The sequence below is a fragment of the Patella vulgata genome, chromosome 4, assembly GCF_932274485.2.
Source record: "Patella vulgata chromosome 4, xgPatVulg1.2, whole genome shotgun sequence".
NCBI lineage: Eukaryota > Metazoa > Mollusca > Gastropoda > Patellidae > Patella > Patella vulgata.
In genome coordinates, this window is record NC_065882.2 from 46,214,296 (window position 1) to 46,236,158 (window position 21,863).

The window sequence follows — 21,863 nt, forward strand, 5'->3', positions numbered from 1 at the left end:
CTACAGTCACTGCTTATAACTACATGGTAACCTCAAGATAGTGATAATCACCCAAATTCACCAGATGAGTGGTTTAGGTACAAAAGCACAGCATAGTGCTCAGTCACATATACCACATTCTAAACTCCCACTTTATCATACCACAGTAATAACTGTACCGTTTGTACAATGGTGGGATTTACCGTCAATATTTAGTCGAAATTATGCCGTTGGTTGTTATTGCAAGTCGCTTTTCAATGGCTTGAATCAATAGGTCAGGTCAGTAAGTGACTTGTTTAAGATGTCAATCATTTTGGAAAATTCAGCCAAAGATTCAATTTCTGCTTTTGGGTACAGTCTATGAACAAAATTCGATCAAATGTGTATATTATTATGAGACAATTGGTATATTCTACCAGCCATTAATGAAAAAATATCTGAATGGGTTGTAGTAATAACCAAACTTTATACATTCATGTATTAATACACTTTCAACAACTGGGAGTGGATAATTAAATGCGTTCACCTGAAACATTTTAATTAAAAACACTGGTATAGATATATACAACGGCTCATTTCATATAAAATTCTCGGAATTTGGCCGTCCTAAATTGAGTACGCTTATTAATTAAGACACAACAGTGTGTCCTAGAGTAAGTTTTTACCGTGCTTTCATCATCCCATTCCAGAATAGATTGACACGACGGGATTTCCATCGGGGTCTACGATTATTCTTTGCCATCTGTAGGCGGATTTCTGGTCGTCATTTTTCTGTTAGATATTTTAAGAAACCTACTGTGATGGGTTTATGCAAAATAATAAAAGCTCCCATTTAAAATCTACTAATATACATTCCTCTATTTTGTCGAATTTTGACACTGCTTAAGATCGACCGTCCTTGATCATAGCTATAAATTTATATTTGCCGAATTCGTCCATTGGACATTATTAACTTCTGACCATTGGTTAGGGTCGATTTTTTTTATTATATCTATCACACCAATCAATATGAACCTTTGTTTAGGTCGAGATACCCTGTTAGCGACAAATTCATGATCTTTATCTGAAAATGAATTTGACTTTCTAACACATGACTGGCGGAATAAACGTGGACTCTCTGTGGTGAGAAGGGTGTTTCTACCAATACGTGCAAAGTTTTATCAAAAATATTCCCCACCCTAGCCTATCCTTATCGGATACTTGTCCCATCCACACAACATACCAGGATTGATTTTTATGTTTAGATAAATCTGGTAATTGATAGTATCAGGCAGATATATATATATATATATACGTGAAGATTCTGAACGATCGCCCATTTTCTGCCTAGTATTTAAATGGCTAAGCTGTGACTAACAGCACATCTCTGTGTAATACTTCATGGAATAAAATAGCACTTATAGACGCGCAATTAAAGAATATCATTTATATCAATTTATCTGAACCGCGAAATCCTCTGTTGAGTAAGATCTGTCACGATTTCTTGAGTCGTCTTTTGAAACGTTTATCGTTTTTTAAAAATTATATAACGTTTATCGAGGACTTTAGAAATGCACTATTCACAAATTTCACCCCGAAAATTTTGGGATTTATTTTTCTTCTACAGTATGTTTCGATCTTCAATATCCTGGAGTCCAGCCACACCAAATATAATTATATTACTACGCGCATATAGATGATATATAATAACGGTATACTACTTCCTTTCATCTGCGTAGTACTATTGTAGCCAGGCTCGTAACTAAGGGGGGGGGGGGGCACAGGGAGGGCGAAGTCTACCCTACTGACAATCTTTTTATGATGAAAATAGTGTTTAATTCATTTCTGTTGGATTCCTGTGCATCTGTGCATATAGCAGAAAACATTATATTAAATGATAACAATTGAAAATGTCAATTAAGTGATCTGTTATTGATACAGTACACATTGTTACATCAAGACTTATTAGATATTGTACATTGCATTCCATTTTTTCAAAAAAAAAAAATAAAAAAAATAAATAAAATGCATTTCATTCCCATTATGTATTTTCATTGACTTTATACAATACATTCAAATGTGGCATTCATTTTATTGATCACAATTCAATTTCTGCATGTCATGCATTTTATTGCATTTCTACCTATGGTGTAGTTTATTGATATTTCTGGCTCCTATTCTGATTCTGGTGTAGTCTATCCTTATGTTAATTCTGACCGTGATGCAGTTTATTCTGATTGTGGTGCAGCTTATTCTTTGCAATATGACTGCCTGCCCCCATACTCCAGGCAGTGTTTCGTTTGATTAGAACTAATCCCACTAAACACTGCTTTAATGGAAGCAAATTTCTGCTCCATATTATGACTAGTCAATAGTCCGATTAACAACCAATAGCTAACTGCGTAACAATTGGATTACGCTTTAAAGCTAGAATTTCATATTTTCTAAGAAAGTCAAAACATAATTATTTCTATGTCTTTTGCTCAATAGGTTATCAACTCACTATTATACGATCATAGGTGTCATTCTCACACTTAAAACTCATTTACACACGAAATAACAACACAATTACCTCCCTTGTTTTCCTATTGAAAACAATGGTCAGCCATTTCCTCAACGTTGGAATTTGAAGTTGAAAATGATATTTTTGCCAATTTCTCAGCTGGCAATAGTAAATTATAGGATTAATAGGATTATTCTTTAACAAGGTAGGACTGTTTATGGATACCATCTATTTTAAGGCTTTACTTTAATAAATTTTAAAAATATAACTTAAAAATTTGAAATTTCCGCTTTAAATATAGCTCCACATTGGACCAAATATGTTTACATAACGTTACGTCATGACTCACGATATTATTATGCCCAATTAACCAGTGCATAGCAGAATACTGCAAAAAAATTAATTCCGTGACAAACGAGGCTATCAACATTGATACAATGTACACAATACTGTATGGAGACGAACAAGACTTTCACCGTTTTTAATCACTGCCCAAAGTTTAGGGAAGACCCCAGATAAAACGAAGAGGTGTCATGTTGCTGTACTTGGGATAGATTTGATTGAACGGGAAGAATAGACACACTCCCTCAAAAGCTCAAGTATCAGAAGCCAATCCAGCAATGGCCAGAGAGGGATTTCTCGGGCCATTGCTTCAGGAATATGGCCTGTCCCATGCAGTACAAGATTCATAGTCGTGTAATTCCTAGTCACCCCCCCCCCCACCACCACCACCACACACGCACACAAATTGAAAAATGTAAACCGCATCCCCTTTCCTGTAATTTGGTTATATGCTCATGTTGGCTGACGATGTCCTTTAAGATTGGTTACATCCGATATGTGTGTTTATAGACAAATCATAAATATTAACCCCCCCCCCACTCCCAATTTTATATTGGGTAGAAAACATGCCTATTATACGATCATAGGTGTCATTCTCACACTTAAAACTCATTTACACACGAAATAACAACACAATTACCTCCCTTGTTTTCCTATTGAAAACAATGGTCAGCCATTTCCTCAACGTTGGAATTTGAAGTTGAAAATGATATTTTTGCCAATTTCTCAGCTGGCAATAGTAAATTATAGGATTAATAGGATTATTCTTTAACAAGGTAGGACTGTTTATGGATACCATCTATTTTAAGGCTTTACTTTAATAAATTTTAAAAATATAACTTAAAAATTTGAAATTTCCGCTTTAAATATAGCTCCACATTGGACCAAATATGTTTACATAACGTTACGTCATGACTCACGATATTATTATGCCCAATTAACCAGTGCATAGCAGAATACTGCAGAAAAATTAATTCCGTGACAAACGAGGCTATCAACATTGATACAATGTACACAATACTGTATGGAGACGAACAAGACTTTCACCGTTTTTAATCACTGCCCAAAGTTTAGGGAAGACCCCAGATAAAACGAAGAGGTGTCATGTTGCTGTACTTGGGATAGATTTGATTGAACGGGAAGAATAGACACACTCCCTCAAAAGCTCAAGTATCAGAAGCCAATCCAGCAATGGCCAGAGAGGGATTTCTCGGGCCATTGCTTCAGGAATATGGCCTGTCCCATGCAGTACAAGATTCATAGTCGTGTAATTCCTAGTCACCCCCCCCCCCACCACCACCACCACACACGCACACAAATTGAAAAATGTAAACCGCACCCCCTTTCCTGTAATTTGGTTATATGCTCATGTTGGCTGACGATGTCCTTTAAGATTGGTTACATCCGATATGTGTGTTTATAGACAAATCATAAATATTATACCCCCCCCCACTCCCAATTTTATATTGGGTAGAAAACATGCCTTACAGCGATATCACAATAGCCAAAGCAGTAGTAGTAGTAGTAGAAATCCAGACAAATTTAACAGCTTTCATTTGATATGTTTGAAGTATAAGTCTGTACACTCCTTTTTTTGGGTATCTTTTCAACTTCTTTAATGAGTATATTAAATCAATAACATGTGATTAATAAAACACAACCTGTTATGTTGAATTACACGGTTACAGTTGTGTCTGTAAGGGAATAATATTCCCAGGTGGTCCCAAGCGTGTATCCGAACATAATTATAAGTGTTAATAATTGAACATTAGAGCTATTGAGTGTAAGTGTGTAATAAATCTTTATATTGATTTTACTGTTATCTTTATTTGATAGGCTGATTCATCTGTCTTTTAATATTGTTTATGATATTTATATCAGTGAACTTTAGGTATTTATTGATTTTCATAATTGTTGTTTGTAAAATATATAAATAAGAAAGATGTCTCTAAAGATTAACATTATAAAAAAGTCCTTAATACAAACATGTATAATTAATGGCAGTTCTTTGTTTGAAATTCTTGAGGTGCTCACAGCTACATGGTTTTGATACCATTATGAAGGAAAGTAAAAACCTATACATTGCTTTGACTTCTATAATTGCCCATAGACAGATATGTTAAAATTTTATTAATAAAAACAAGGAGAAAAGCTTTCTAATAATAGCAGAAAAACTTATTTAGTAAAATAACTGACAATATATCTGAAATTATTCTGGAGGAAGGCTCAATTTTTTTTCGAATTTCAAAGGAAGCAAAATAACCAGGAATAAATATAGTGGCAACAGCCCTTTTAACCATAGATTACACAGACATATTAAAATGTTATTAAAAGAGCGAAATCTCTTTTTTTGGCACCTAGAAATAGGCACAGTTATGTTCGGCGAAATAAGCGAAGAGTCCAAATTGAGTGGCAGTCTTTAGCGTCTGGTTATTCCAGTCTACACCGGCAGTATTCTCCTGTGGGATATGTGTAGCCTCGTTCATCGAGTTGCATCATTACAAATGGCGCTCGAAAGCATTCTGGCACCCGATTCGTGTGCCAATTTTGAATTTTTCAATTTGTCTTAAATATTGCATATAAGAAATCTATCTTTCACGGTAAGATAACAACATCAATGTTGATTTAAATTGACCAATAAGTCGTGTTTGCCTTGTTTAAGACTGTGGATGATATTGAGTTAGCAACTTGTGATCTTTAACGTACTGTCAATAGTATAAACGGGGCCTCGGTTTTTCGTGCCACCCGAATGACCGATTGTTGCTCCTTGCAAGATCCTCTTTCCGGCACAACTGACAAAGGGCAAGTCAGTCAGGGAAGGGACTTTGTGCACCAATACCCATTCTCGCGAATCCAAGATGGCCCAGCCAGTTACCAGCTGCTTCGTAGGACACACGATGCCACATTAATTGATAGTATATATATTAAATTCAGACTCGCCCTTCAATTTTATGCGGAATTATTACCCCGGACCGTACTCTTGCCACCTTTTAAATTGCATTTGGCGGGTGTTTATTTGTTGCTTATAACTCTTTATTATTTATACAAATGTTACAAACGCTGTGTTTAAAAGTTGGCAATTTGTAAAGTGTCAGTCATTATACCCCTTATTGGTTTCTCTGAGATGTGCGCCAAGATATTGCCTGTTTAATCGTTGAATGAAGGAACATGTTTCACCGAGAAATGATAGAATTAAATATATCAAGGAAATACATCGAGAAGAACATTTGTACACGTTGGCAAGATTATCATGTAATCGAGATATATTTCTAATAGCAGAAGGTCTATCAACGAGTCAGACGGGTATTCTTTATGGAATTTAAATTCAATATTGATTAATCAATAAGGAAATTTTAGATATTATTAGAATATAAACAGATTTTAGTCTATTGGTGTTGTAATTTGAGTTAATATGTCGACATTGATTCCAGTTTTGACGAATACGTGAAGTCTGTGGGGATAAAAAGCAGTTGGGTTTGTATTATCAAATTTCTTCCACACAGACAGGGATATCGATTTAACCGATATTTGAGAGTTTTAAAATGTGCAAATGAGAGTATATGCTATCCTTTCTAAATTTTACGCATGATGCCTTTGCAACCTCTTTTTTTCGGCACTTTATGGCAATGTAAACAGATATACATATTTAGTTTCTAGATTGATAAATATCGCCAAAGACACGCGTTTATTTAACTCAGAATTAGTTCTGACATATTGGTATGGTGGATTCAAATCCTGTCTTGTATCTCTTGATTAACCTAAATTACAACTATCTTTTGGCTTTAGCAGTTTTGTAAAAACTATTTTATTCAGATAACTGTTCTTATTCCAGGACATACTTTATAGTCTACATAAAACATCTTATCCGGTAAAATTAAACTTTACCAAACATTGCAATGGAAATATATGTCTGGTGCTGCTTACAAAAGTTCGGAACATCACCTTCCATTCATTTATCTCTTCACGTAAGAGTTATTTCTTTCCTCATGTATGTTCTTCAAAAGACAAATTTTGCAAGTCCAGTTCCATTGGGGAACACAGAGGAAAATAACCCATGACGGAGAGTAGGCTGAACAATTCTCCTCCTTCACATTGCACACGTGACCATAAACGAAATAAAACCCATATGTTAGTCTCAAAATGACTGAAGTATTGTGTTCACGAGACGTTCCTTAACTGTCAAAACTAAACTTAAAATCCATTTTGACCTTGAGAACGGCAGAACCTATTCTTCTAATGAGCATGTGTATACGGTGTTTTGAAAAACACGTTTACCTAATGACCCATTAGATGGTTTACTTCCAGAAAGCAAGATTTTATATTGGCCCGAATATGTATGTACATTATGAAGATATGTTTAAATGAACGAACGTTACAAGTTAATTCAATTAAGTCTGTATGATAAACTAGTTACTAAGAAATGAAGAAAAAGATTTACCAGCTGTTAAATACGGGATGTTTAAGTATTTAAGTGGCAATGACTTTAAAATCTTAATAGTAAAATAGGCATAATCTTTATTACGATTTAGCTAATATGCAGTTTGTAGCGACAACTTCGGCTTTTTAGCGATTTGGTGTTTAAACCATAACATAAATATATGCTTCCGCCACTTCTTGTATAATATAAAATCAAAAAGGCATTCATTGGTTAGAACAAAATGCCGATATGAATGAATACCTTTGACCTATGGCCAGTAGCTACCTTCTGTCTAAAAGTATCAATGACTTCCTAAAGTAGTCAATGTCGTGACAGTACGTCTTTATCCAATGAGCTCTCAGATCAATATTGTGTAGCCTTGACTTATGACCTGGCGCAAATCAGCAGAGAGGAGCAGAACATAATAAATCCCTATATTCGTGTACCGAAAATCCGAGGAATCACAAATAGCATCGGTACCTGTAGGATTCAACATCGAACTGTGAAACCTTAAAATTGTACACACATACACATTTCTATACCTAAATCAATCGTCCACAAATTTTAGCCGGTGGCTAAAGAACAATTTTTAGTTATCTATATATATAGTATTGCGTTTCGTTCTTTTTCCGCGTCGTATTTTAGCGGAAATTGAATCAATTATTAGATAGGTATCTGAATCCGACTGATGTATAATCCGTTTGAGTGAGATCATCTCAAAATAAATGATGGCAATCAGGCTTGTTTACGGTGGGCTTCCTGCGTACGGTCTATTATTGACACGCACATATACTTACTTAGTTCTTTATTGACATTTGTTTATTTATTGGTTTATTTATAGGTATCAACATGTACTTATTTATGTGAATAATACATGAAACATACATATTTCATAATGATTTTACATGCCAGAAGCTATATTCTTACTATCACGGAGGCATGTACATTTTTTTACCCACAAAATTTTCCGTATGTGAATTTGATTCAGTAACTCAGTAACTGTGTTAGCGCCTACATTTTAATTAATATGGTTGTATATTGTAATTGCCCTGTCCATCGGTGCCTACATACGCTAGTTCATACCTTGTGAACAATGTTCGGGGTACTAAATCATGAGATTTTTTCGATTTTGTTTTATAAGGTGATCAGCTATTGACAAGGAAGACCCCTATTGATTTGGAGCTAGAGATACCCCTCCTCACAATATACACACACTCCCTAAGGGGTACTTCCTAATGCTCTAACGAATAATCTCTGCACAATCTAAATATCTGATGGCTAACTGTCCAGTATTGCGATCACCAGATTATATGAATTTAAACGTAAACGGGAACGTCCGAGATGTGGGGGTGGGAATTCGGCGAAAAACTGTCGGTGGGTGTGTGTGTTAGGGGGGGGGGGGTACAACATAAGATTAAATTTTATTGTATCATTTCATCCACCAAGGACAGCATACAAAGTTTACAGTTGAAACAAAAGTTGATCATGCAATTATAAGACAACATTTGGGGTGATCATTAAATGTTCGCATTATATATGGTCGCATAAAAACGTGTACATTCTGCAAGTTTGTATATTTTGAACAGTAATTAGAATCGAAAGAGGTAGAGGAGCCAATTTGTCATTTTACAGGACTTTGGATCTGCAAGGTCACAATAGCAATAGACTAAGAAAGAAATAATATATTCCGCTTATTGCATTATTTTGTTAGCGGTATGTTTATTTATATACATTTGTCTACAGGTCAGAAAAATACATTCTACGTTTATCCAGATGTAGAAATGGACGTACATCATACTAAATGACAGTACCCGACAAAGAATCAACAGACGGATGTCGTTTCTGATATTGGATGAGGCTGAAATTACTACACGAATCGCTTCCAAGTCCAAAATAGCCATCATAAATATGATATGGCAATATTTCAGATCACATTTCAAAAGGTTTAAAGAGCATGGATTAATAATTTTTATTACCACCTACACAGAAAGCTCTTTAAGACGTGTAGTTAATTGCTGTGAGAAGTCGTAAATCGCTAATTGCTTAGTTTGCGTTCTGTTTTTCTATTCTATATGGGTATGTTATATCTACATTATATATATATATATATATATATATATATATATATATGTTTTTCCGTTGGGAATACATAGCAACATGTAGGCATTCATCATAACGGTTTCTGATTAACTTAATGAAGACGGAAATGGATGATGTCCAAGTCAGTATTGAGTCACGTGGTTGCATTTTCGATCCATGTGTTTGGGGAAAAATCTAGCCAATGTATATGTAACAGTTGTAAATCGCAAAATATTTATTTAGTATACGACAAAAATAACAGTATAGCAAAGATTTGTTAGACATATCACAGGAATCAGGAGTGTAAACCCATGTTTCGTGTAAATAGTTTCTGACGACATTTAGTTCAATAATAATAAAAAATGGAATCATAAAATCTGCTGTATTGTATGTAGAACTGCAGTTCAATGTCGTCCACAATAATCTCTCAAACGTGTATAGTCGACATTTGTAATTAATTGAACATAGTCGTCAGAAAATTGAAATGAATGAAAGTTGAGAAATTAGTTTAATAATCCGGTTATTGAAAGTTGAGAAATTAGTTTAATAATCCGGTTATTACACAAAGAATGGCCAGGATACGACTAAATTCACAGGACTCTTTTGATTCCAGCCTATGGTTATCAGTGTTTTTTTTTTGTTGTTTGGCGGTCTTGTCGCCTTGTGGTAACCCTTGGTCTACCAGTTCGGGGGCGATCATTCGTGGTGTTGGTGGCCCGAAAGCGTTGTTGAAGCCTGTAGATGGTCTGAACATTGACCTGGAAGTAATTGGCAACGGCTTGGGCAGTGTGGCCAGCGTCGAGTCTTCCAAGTGCCTGGTTCCTTTGAGGTGTCGTGAGTCGTGGCATGCTGCTGACGTTGTAGTGTGAATGATTCAACCAGGTATGGATGTGCATTTTATAGGGCTGGTCCCGGTGAACAGCACGTGCAGAATGAGTTACATGAATATCATGGAGAACACATTACCATCTCAGAAGTCGGGTTACGTTTTTGAGAACATTTCCTGGGTTCAATTATATGTTTGGGAAGGAGCCTTTATTGCTCAGGTAAAGTTGGAGATGTGGGCACAAATATACAATAAAACATTTGGCAAGTTTTATGCAATGCGTCTATTCAGAGTAACATACCAACCTGGCGTTTCTTTTGCTGCTTAGTATATTTATTTTTATAACACGGGGTCAAACTCAAACTTTCTTGATACGGGCAGAACGTTGAAATTCTTGTGAACAAATGATATTAAATATTAAGGACAACAGTTGATGACGGTGTACAACTGACACAGATAGTAATTATGAGACTGGATTTAGGACTGTATACTAAAGTAATATCAGGATATATAAATGCCAAAAGATATATTGTTTTTGCCCAACATGTTTGGAATCTGAGAGCAATATAAATCTCTACTCTTATCTATTTTTTGAGTAAAAAAAAGAGTACGAAAGATCCTTAGTTTTGATAACGAAGGGACTACGTATATTGTTTAAAGAATGATGGCATATTAAAAATGTCTAATGTCTATAGATTCTGATTTAATCATTTGAGAATTATTTCCTGCAAATTTTTCAACATCTGGGTGGCAGATTCTACAAATATGCTACTATCGTAAAGTCCAATTTCAGTAGTGAATTAACCTTGCAAAACATAACCATTCCCGAAATCCATCAGATGGACCAACACACTTAATCATAATCAATTTACGACAAAGCGTACCACTACCGGAAGCTCACTCCCAACCAGCCCAGTTCTTATACTAGAACCCCATGAAATTCCCGATTGGCCATCCATAGATACATGAATAAATTACAAATGCGGACGTAGTTGCGTGTTTATCTCGTGTTCATACCATAAATTGTACTAGAAATGAAATGGGGTTAACGTCCTACTTCTTTGCACTAGAGCCCTGTGCACTAGAACCCTATGGAATTCTTTATGGGCCAAACTTTATTTATTTCGGGCATAATTTCGTTTTTCTCTCGTGTAAATTGTATAATCGGATGTATTTGATTTACCTTTTAGTTTGTATAAATAATTAGAAAGATTCACCGTCAATATAGACGAATTACCTTTAATTAATGTTTTCTTTGCTTTAGCTGGTACTTCCTCTTTAAGATAGTTATTGGGTATGCTTACAAGTATGATTATTTTGCACCCGTCTTGATTACTTCTGATAGTCTTGAAGTCTTGTTAGAAGGCGTGGGGCTCAGGAATAATGTAAGCTTGGCATTATTTAGTTTAGGTTTTCAGCTCTCTTGATATTTTCTTATCGTGCACCTTATGTATTTTAAAGCTATGGGCTAATATTATACCAGACTCAAGCATCTAATTTGAAATTGATCGCTATAACCGAGATAGTCTGATACATATCTACTGATGTTGCCCAGCTGTAATGGAGAATGGAACGAATGCAGTCAGGCCTACGACTGTTCATTTCAATTTAAATACAAAACACACCTCGTTCAAATGTATTTTTTTTTAGCTTTTAATCAAGGTACGACCAGGCCTGTATTTGAATTAGTTTCTAAACCTCACAGATTATTATCATTTTGCAGAAACCATTTCATCTGATACGATTTCTTTGAAACTTTACAGTTAGAGTTATACAGACTATAAAAGAATTTAGCAATACATTTCTTTGACTTCGAAGTCTGTTTCCTGTGGTAGATAAGTCAATAAAATAGTTATCCATTACATAATAAATTATCTGATACGTCAGCCATTAATTCTGGTAATAAAAATGAATGAATGAAATATTGTTTAATGGCACGTCACCTCAAACCGGGCTATATTGCGTCAAACATATGGGGATGTTACTCGAGACAAACTATAAACAAATAATCACAATAAATATCTATATATACATAAATAAAAACAAATATCACAGCAAATATCAAATAAAAACAAATATCACAGTATATCAAATAAAAATAAATATTACAAACTTTGTGTATATATATTTAAAATATGAAATAGAAAATAAAATATATACAATTAGCGCTTTACAATATAATAATAATAATAATAATAATTTATTCTTATATAGCGCATTACAATATACAAATAATATATCAACGCGCTGTACAGTGTTGTGGATAGAAGTTGAAGTAAATTATTTCAACATTACTAAACATTTAGAACTGATTGTAATATTCTTTAAACAAGAATGCTTTTAACGACGATTTAAAGGAGTCACATTTTTCAATATTTCTAATTGTAACAGGTAATTCATTCCAAGCCTTTGGCGCACTCTGCATAAATGCTCTATCCCCATATGTTTTGTTGGACTTCATAGTTGGCAAGTTGAGTCAGATAGCTTCTGAAGATCTTGTTAAACGTTTCGGTGTTTGTATGCAGATAAGTTCTTTTAAATACACAGGTGCGGAAGGATCGAAAATTAATTTAAAGGTTAAACATAGAATTTTAAAGCGACATCTTTGTACAATGGGAAGCCAATGAAGGTCTCGAAGAATGGGGTTGATATGTTCACGGAGACGTGTCCGAGTCACAAGCCGGGCTGCAGAATTTTGAATTCTTTGTAGTTTCTTCAGTGTTGTGTTAGGGAGGCCATGTAATAGACTATTGCAGAAATCTAACTTAGAGGTCACGAAAGCATGAACCAATTTCTCAGCAGTAGACTGATCCAATAGTTTTCGAATTCTCCCTATTCGCCATAAACCAAACGAGGCCGCACTACACATACTGGAAACTTGTGACGCCATCATTCCATCTGTATCAAACATCACTCCTAGGTCACGCACGGAGTCTGAGGGACTGACCTCTGTTGCACCAATTCGTAGTCGTACATCTGTATTCGCTCGCATCCAACCCCGAATTTCGTCTACACAGGTCTCAATAGAAGCTTGAACAGTGTGATCCACCCTAGTTTCACAGCAGATGTACAATTGGGTGTCATTGGCAAACATCATGGTACCAAGACCATGCCTGACAATTATATCCTCGAGTGGGGAATCATACAATGAGAACAGCTCAGGCCCGAGAACTGAACCTTGGGGTACACCGTAGTCCAGACTTGCCTCATCGGATAGATTCAGATTTATACTATCTCTCTGTGTGCGACCCCGAATGAACGAGTTTATCCAATCCAGAACTGCTCCCCCAAATCCAAAACGTGTTTGCAAACGTTGGCTAAAAATATCATGATCAATTGTGTCTAACGCCGCTGACAGATCTAACAGCACAAGAATGACGTCACGTTGATTATTGAGCGCTAGCATAACGTCGTTTTGCACTCGTAAGAGGGCAGTTTCAACACTATGTCCACGCCTGTACGCAGACTGAAATTTACCAAACAGACAGTTTTCTGAAAGATAGTCATTGAACTGTGCTGAAGCTGCTTTTTCTAAAAGCTTATCCAGAAATGAACAGTTTAATACCGGTCTATAATTTTTCATAATATTTCTATCAAGACAAGGGTTTTTTAACAATGGGCGTACAATTGCAGCCTTGCAAGCGCCTGGGAAAATACCATCATTGAAGGACGAATTGATTATGTTTGTAAGAGTAGATGCCAATTCGCCAATACATTCTTTCACTAAAGATTTGGGTAAAGTATCTAGAGAACATGTCACTGCCCCAGCATCACCACAAAGCTCATCACGAATTTTTTGGATCTTACTGCCGAAAAACCCAATGAACATATTTGGTAGGGATTCCAATTCAAAAATCTGGAAGGACATTTGCAATTGACCTTATGGAACCAGCTATTTCATCTATAATGGCAAATAGTTGTTTAGAATCAGAGTGTTGAATACGATTCCTAAAAAACAACTTCTTTGTGAAAGCCAGATTATTCTGATACCCAGATTTTGCCGAAACAAAAATTTGATGATCAATTTCTAGACCGGAAATTAGCCATTTTCTTTCTAGCCTCCTGAGTTGTTTACGCTTCTCTAGCAATTCCGGTGAATACCATTCTGCGCGAACCTTGACCACCATTGATTTCATGCGAACTGGTGCAAGTTCAAGTGTATTACTGAGTGACGAATTGTAGGCATCAGCCAGTTCATCCACTGTTCCTATTGAGTTCAATGGACCAAGGGCTTCGGACAATTTGGCTTTCAATTCATCTTTGTCGATTTTTGAAATAGATCCGGTTGGGCAAACAACTAACGTAGTGACTGTGACTGGTAACAGTAATATTTCGATCTCATGCACTCAATTAAAATGCGTTTAACCGTCAAAGGAACACGACCGGTAGAGGCTCTGGCTTTAAGATGAAAATATGAGTTAAGAAGGTATGACCTATGCCAGAGCGACACAAAACAACACCATGGCCGAGTGGTTAGCACGTGCGCGCTGTATCATAAGGTCTGTCTGTATCATAAGGTGGCTTCGATTGCCCGGTTGTACGTGATAAGTAGTAGGGTCGCCTGTCCAACCTCGTGGGTTTTCTCTGGGTCCTCCGGTTTAATCCCTCTGCTAAAGCCCCTATGCGCAAGTGAATTATTTAAATAAAACTCAACGATATGTTAGTCCCGCAATGACCTAGTTTGTGTCGAGTGGACGTTAAACCCCATTTCTCTCTCTCCTGTTGGTTCTATAGGAGTTTGGCCAGTCTACTAAGAGAGGCTTAATGTGATGAAGTTTGTTTGTGCCTACATGATCCCAAGACTGTTGCCAGCGGACATACATTAATGTATTTTTAATTGACTTAAAATCCTTAAAAGGAATGTAAAAATCGTATATGGCAGCTGAGTCTGCTTGATCAATCCCTTTGATATCCATATGAATGGGGAGCCAGCAAAGAACAATGTCCTTTCCTAGTCTGGTAATAACACGAAAGGTTTGTGGAGGAACAAATGTTGCGGAATGTTGTATTAATGAATTTACTATGGAAACTGTTATGGGACGCGAATGGGAAATATTTTATTTATAAAATGATTTCTTCTGTTCATCAATATTATTACGCAGCTGAAGAAGAGGCGTCAAAACTAATACTATGAAGACGAGTGTGTTTTGTTCTAAAAAACAACTGACCTTTATAAAATAAATATGTTAAATCTGGCAGTTATCATCAGTGTAACAGTCGGCCGATTAGAGATATCGACTAGAATGTCATGGTTTCGAATCCCGTCGTGGGCCCAGAAGAACCTATGCTCATTCTTTTGAACTAACGAAAACTCTGTTTTTCGGAATTCGTGTTTAGTATGTTAGTCTCAAAATGACTGAAGTATTGTGTTGACAAGGCGGTAAAGTTAGAAACCATTTGATATTTCGTTAAACTCTGTTATAGTATTTGTGTAATTCCCCCGTCTTCATTAGCTCGGTTGGTGCAGAAATATAGGACGTTAACCCCCTTTTCATATCATTCCGTGTATATCCTAAACTTCTTACTAAATTTGCTATTCAAACAAATGCGCTAAAAACATGCACCTCAATTGAAAGTATTCAAACGAATACACAATTTGCTTTTAAAAAGATTTCTTAATCTGAAAAAAAACCCCAAAACAACCCAGCACTGGTGGTATCTATGTATTTCAGAATTTATTTCTGCTTACCACCTGCAAAATGGATGAATATATCACTGACACTCTGTTTTTGGATTCCAGATTGACACTCGACACTTGGATTCTTATTATAGCTTTAATATCCATTAGTTCTAGTATTTAGAACAAACATTATGTGCATGTGATAACAGGCGCGTGTTGGACTCATTTTACAAATAAGCGTTTAGGTTGTATAAAAATATCATGGTAATGAGCAATTCTTTGATTATTTTGAATCCCTGAAGCCAGATAGCATTTTTAGTACCGTGCAGATTCGCTATCATACTCTCATAGCAGATAATTTCAGATATCTCGTTTGAACGAATTAATTATCTCGCTTGAACGAATTAATTATCTCGTTTGAACGAATTAATTATCACGTGCGAACGAGTTACTATATCGTTTGTACAAGTTACTATCTCGTTTGAACGATTTGGTATCTCGTTTGAACGAGTTGGTATCTCGTTTGAACGAATTAATATCTCGTTTGAACGAATTAATTATCTCGTTTGAACAAGTTAGTATCTCATTTGAACGAGTTAGTATCTCGTTTGAACGAATTAATTATCTCGTTTGAACGAATTAATTATCTCATTTGAACGAATTAGGGTCCCATGTGGCAAAGCGACGCTGCTGTTGGTCGACTTGCTCGAGAAAACAGGGGACGTGAAACTGAGAGCCGCAGAGGGGAACGATGGCTTAAGGTGAACCAAGAGGGGAAGGCCTCCGTCTCGGCTTTCACCGGTAATCAAACGTAGGGCGGCCAGAACAGCCGTTCCTCGCTTGAGCCAGCGTTTCCCACTTCAACCCTCGGCTTCAAGTCCTCTGTCCTATCGAGGAAGTCGGCCAACGGCAGCGTCGCTTCTCCGCGCGGTTCCCTAGTGGGAGGGATGCGACGTGCAATGCGATAAATTTTGCGGTACTACTACTCTTGCTTCGTTTTGCATGCTGCATGCGCAAATTGGTTATTTCTTTTAACACTCCCACCCCCACCCCTCTATCTTAGAAACTCATCCAAATCCTCTTCCAAGGCAATCAACACTGGAAATAAGTTCATCTGGCAACAATAACATTAATCCTTAATGTGTAAATATAGCTGACAAGCAATCGTATACATCTACCTGTAGTTCTGTTCACTGAGCTAGTGGAAGTTTAGCTAAGGCACAATCTACCATTTTATTTCTTAGTTGGGTGCATTTCAAATCCACGTCATACATATACCTGTCCTAATGCCTGTTTAAGCATATACATGTCATAAAACAGTGACTTCAATACAATGTTGTGGTTAACCCAGGCTAACATTAAATAAATTGGATAATTTCCAAGGTATTCTATACTAATTCCTTTTTTCACAATCCAACCTCGTGGGTTTTCTCCGGATCCTCCGGTTTCCTCCCATTGCTAAAGACCCCTATGCGCAAGCGAATTATTGAAATGAAATTGAACCATGTCGAGTAGACGTTAAACCCAATTTCTCTCTCTCTCTCTCGCCCCCTTTTCACAAGTGTAGTTTCTTTCTACTGACGCTAACGCTAGAAATAGTAAAGAACCTACGCGATTTTAAATCATATTATCTTTACTTGAAACACAATTTCTGCATGTCCCTTCCATGCTTCTGTACAATCGAAATCTTAATTCGTTCCAACAAGATAATTAATTCGTTCCAACGAGATACTAATTCGTTCAAACGAGATACTAATTCGTTCAAACGAGATACTAACTCGTTCAAACGGATTAATATATTTTTTTTTGGCACTAATGGGCCTTCGTACTGGTCTGACTGGCGAAGAATCAGTTCTTAAATGAATGAGATATTGGACTATTTTTTCTAAGAATAAATACTGAAACCATTCATAAGATCACGCCTTAAAATTTATTCTGATATTGAAAAGATCCTAGAATAAACTCGAAAGGAACATGAACGCAATCAATAACAAACGTATTGTCGTTTGGCAAGTGAGCCTTCTGTCGTTCATTTTTCAAGACAATTTTTATGTTTTCTTTGTTCTGGGATGTTTTCGTAATCTATCTGACGAGGGTGCAATATTGACGGTTTATTTAGCCTCAGGCTTTCTTCGAACGTTTTTACTTCTCTCCGGTATACAAATACTCCAGAGTTGAAGTAGTTCTGTAATCGATTATTATCAAACATAGACATAATGTGTTTATTAATGCATTATATGTATATAATTGCATGCATATATATTATTTTGAGGTGAGCTTTTATCTATGCACATCAAAGAGTCTTAATTAACAGCATAGCAGACGAACAGGAGAAGACCTAGTTAAGCTCTTCGAATTGTTTCTCAGTATTAGTGGGATCCGGAAATACGTTTTGTAAACGTCTTTAATTGATTTTATGGTATAATAAGTAATCGTTATTCAATTTTTGCTCTGAACGAAAGCACAAAACATGGCGACTGTGCTGCATATGGTGGCCATTGAATCCGAAATTATCTTTTGTCCAGTAGTGTTGGCTTCTGAAATCCAGGTCCAAACTATGGTTCAATTTTGTACACGAGAAGGATGTGCTTACCCTCCTAGAAAATCTGATACCGATTCCCATTTGACGCCACTTTCCATTTGTAATTAAAATTTAATAAGTAAATACATTAAGTGTAAATCTATATCGATATTCAGCATCCGGTGAGCTTTCGTTTGGAGTTTTTGCTCATTTTCGAGAAAAAATTGTGAACGCGATAGAGGCTATAGATTTTAACGATTTTTTCAAATTTGGTACGAAGCATTCGGGCCATGAGAGGACGAACCTTGTCGATATTCAGCGTTGCACAATCTTCCGTTCCCGAGTTAACGTCATGACAGGCGATAGGGTCTACAGGTTTTTAAAAGATTTTTTTTTCAAGCTTGTCAGATTTCTTGAAAGCATTTTTATCACGTTTTCTTTGGATAAACTGCTATCTATGAATATATTTTTTTCGAGACATAGCCAAATAAGGCCAAGAAATTTAACAAATTTCTTACCAATTTGCATAGAAAAGATAACATACATCAAATAACCTTGTTGAACACACTTTGAAAATATTGCTGTTTATAAGTCAAATTTAGGCATACAAGTAGGTCTTATTAAAGTGTGATTAATTCAATACATTACTCCGTAGGAAGCATTTAACGTGTATAGTATCATCCCTGTGGCACATGCATAGTATTGGATTATTTTCTAGGGATATTCAACAGATTGAGCCCGTCACTTCGAAATTAACATGAAACTTTAATCGAATTCCAATTGACAAAGTTGCTTTCAAGTGCATTACCAGTCTGTATAATTGCTGTTTATAAGTCAAATTTAGGCATACAAGTAGGTCTTATTAAAGTGTGATTAATTCAATACATTACTCCGTAGGAAGCATTTAACGTGTATAGTATCATCCCTGTGGCACATGCATAGTATTGGATTATTTTCTAGGGATATTCAACAGATTGAGCCCGTCACTTCGAAATTAACATGAAACTTTAATCGAATTCCAATTGACAAAGTTGCTTTCAAGTGCATTACCAGTCTGTATAATGCGACACAAATAAGTTAAATACATAATCAACATAATTATATTTTAATGTATATATACACATTTAAGTTCATAAAATAGAATAAATTCTACCCTTTGATCAATAATCATGTTTTTGGGGTGTAATTTTTTTTTTCTGGTGGTAATCATAAACAAATTGCTTATATGTTAATGGCAAAACAAACCGCAACAAATTTATTATATTAAATAATTTCTATAAAGAAACGAAAGCAAAAAAAAAATGACTGTATAATAAAACGTACCGTTTAACTCAAGATACTGCCTACACAAACTATTTGGTGTATTCTGTTAATGGCATAAAATACACACGGACGTACGTATATTATAATATGTGCATTATTTTCCAGAAATTGTTTAAATTGGCCACGGGCGCAGTACAAATTTAAACAAATGTAATTAGGGTTTTGAGATCCATAGTCTAAAACGAAGAGTTGCAATTTGTAACCATGGCAAACTCACCCCACCCCCAAATGTTTCATACATGTATTTATTTTTTTACTTATTTATTTAATGTAATCACTCAACCAAAGACTAGTATTAGTATCTTATATATGTGTGCTGTATATTATTTATTGAAATTAGGTCAAATATTGTATGGGTTTATGATAATTAATCTTATAGCTGATAATGGCTATTGTGTTTTTTATTTATCTATAGTCACATATGTTGTTATATACCGTAATTTAAATGTATAACCAGAATTTATCGAACATATTTATTACAATTTAATCCCAACAGAATGTGTAATAATCAATACTAGTATGTGAATATGAATATATTAACGCCAAAATGTATAACTGTTAGCCACTAGGACCTTCGTCGCCCTGTGGATGTTGGTCTAGAAATGGCCAGCAGGAACCAGGCGCAAGTGACGCAAAAACAGGCTTTGGCGATTTTTTATGCCCTTCTCTTGAGTTTTTGACAATAACTTTCATCGGATCGCCATTACTTCATAATTATATTACTCAAACATACACCGTGGTTATATTCCACAAATTGACCCTTTTCCGCAAAGCCCAAAATTCCAAGGCGCCAGTGGGAGAAATCCGCTGGTATCTTGTCCCTCATACCAAATCAATGATCACCACGGCCCTGATGGCCAGTGTTACCGAGGTCCCGTGTACACATTGGCGTGCATGTAAACGATCCCCTTGACAGCTGGAATTCGATTTAAGAGTAGGCCGTAGTGCCGCTGTCCGGGCAATATTTCCCTCATAGCAAACACTATGGCGTATGCCCGTCTTCATTAGCCCAGTTCGGAGCAGAACAGAAGGACGTTAAACCCCATTTCATTTCATTTTGTGGATGCAACAATTCTCCAAAAGGGATAAGTGTATAAAAATTTACGCGTAGATTTAAAGAGAAAACGCAAATCATAGAGTTATATTTCCACAAGAACACTGTACATCATTGGGACCACTAATCATGTTTAAAGGGCAATGCGGTGCAACTTTCATCAATTTCCAAACTTAATGGGTTCTTCAAACGATTCGTCGTTGATTGATGAAATGCCAACAGATCCATAAAGAATGAAGCCTCATATATGAATAATAATATTTTACTCCATTGATAATTTTCTACATGCTGGTTATTTTAATGTAAATGTGCAACGCTCTGTCTATCATGTTGTTTCATCGTTAATTCATGAAATGTTATATTGCCGCTTACACTAGGTATGGACTGTTTTCTGTGTTTATTTTATCGTCTATAAATAACATTGCTAAGAAATAATAGACAGGGGGGGGGGGGCAGGTTCCAGCAGATTTTCAGAGCTGAACTTACAATAGAAAGCTTTTTATAATATAAACCTTGCACGATCAAAAGTAATTGAAACCCAAAAATTTCGTTGTATAGAAAAGTGCAATCACTCAAAAGGGCAGGAGCAATTTGATAGAATGATAATTTTGTTATAACACAATTAAAACTTATGCCCATATTAATCATGTCTACCAAAGATTTCTATTTATCTTCTTAATTTTCTAACCCAACTAATGGGCTAATAAAGACGGACATACGTATGCAGTGTGCTATTAGAGAAGTTTTTCCCGGACAGCGGCATTTCCCCACACTCATCGAATCGAATTCAATCTATCTGTTGGGTTAACGTCTGCTTCCACAAGTATGATAGATCGGACAACCAAATTTTAGCTTCCAAGGTTTTTTTTTACCTGAATACAATCAAACGGCGTTCCTTGCGAAGCCCGCCGTCCTGGACCACTGGCAAGGGGAAATAAGATATAGGAAAATACTGAGGAACTTTTTTGGCCAATACCCGTACCGAACCCGTCTTCAATAGTCCGGTTGTTGCAGAAACGGGGAATGTTCATCATATTTGCAGCGATTAGTTTATAAATACTAAAATCTGCCTATTGCAGGTGGTTCTTTTGACTTGAAATTTTATACAAATTATTAAGTAGACACTAACCTACCAAGACCATAAAATGGATAATCGTAAAGTAGTAATGCCAATCGAGGATAGACTATAATTGCATCTAGGCTCAGAGTGAAGTAATTTG

General features: G+C 35.9%; 1 protein-coding gene across 1 annotated transcript in view; it reads left to right on the forward strand.

Moving 5' to 3' along the window:
• LOC126817538 (myopalladin) overlaps positions 1-21,863 on the forward strand; it is a 45,567-nt gene that overhangs the window by 2,826 nt on the left and 20,878 nt on the right. The gene's annotated exons all lie outside the window — the stretch shown is intronic.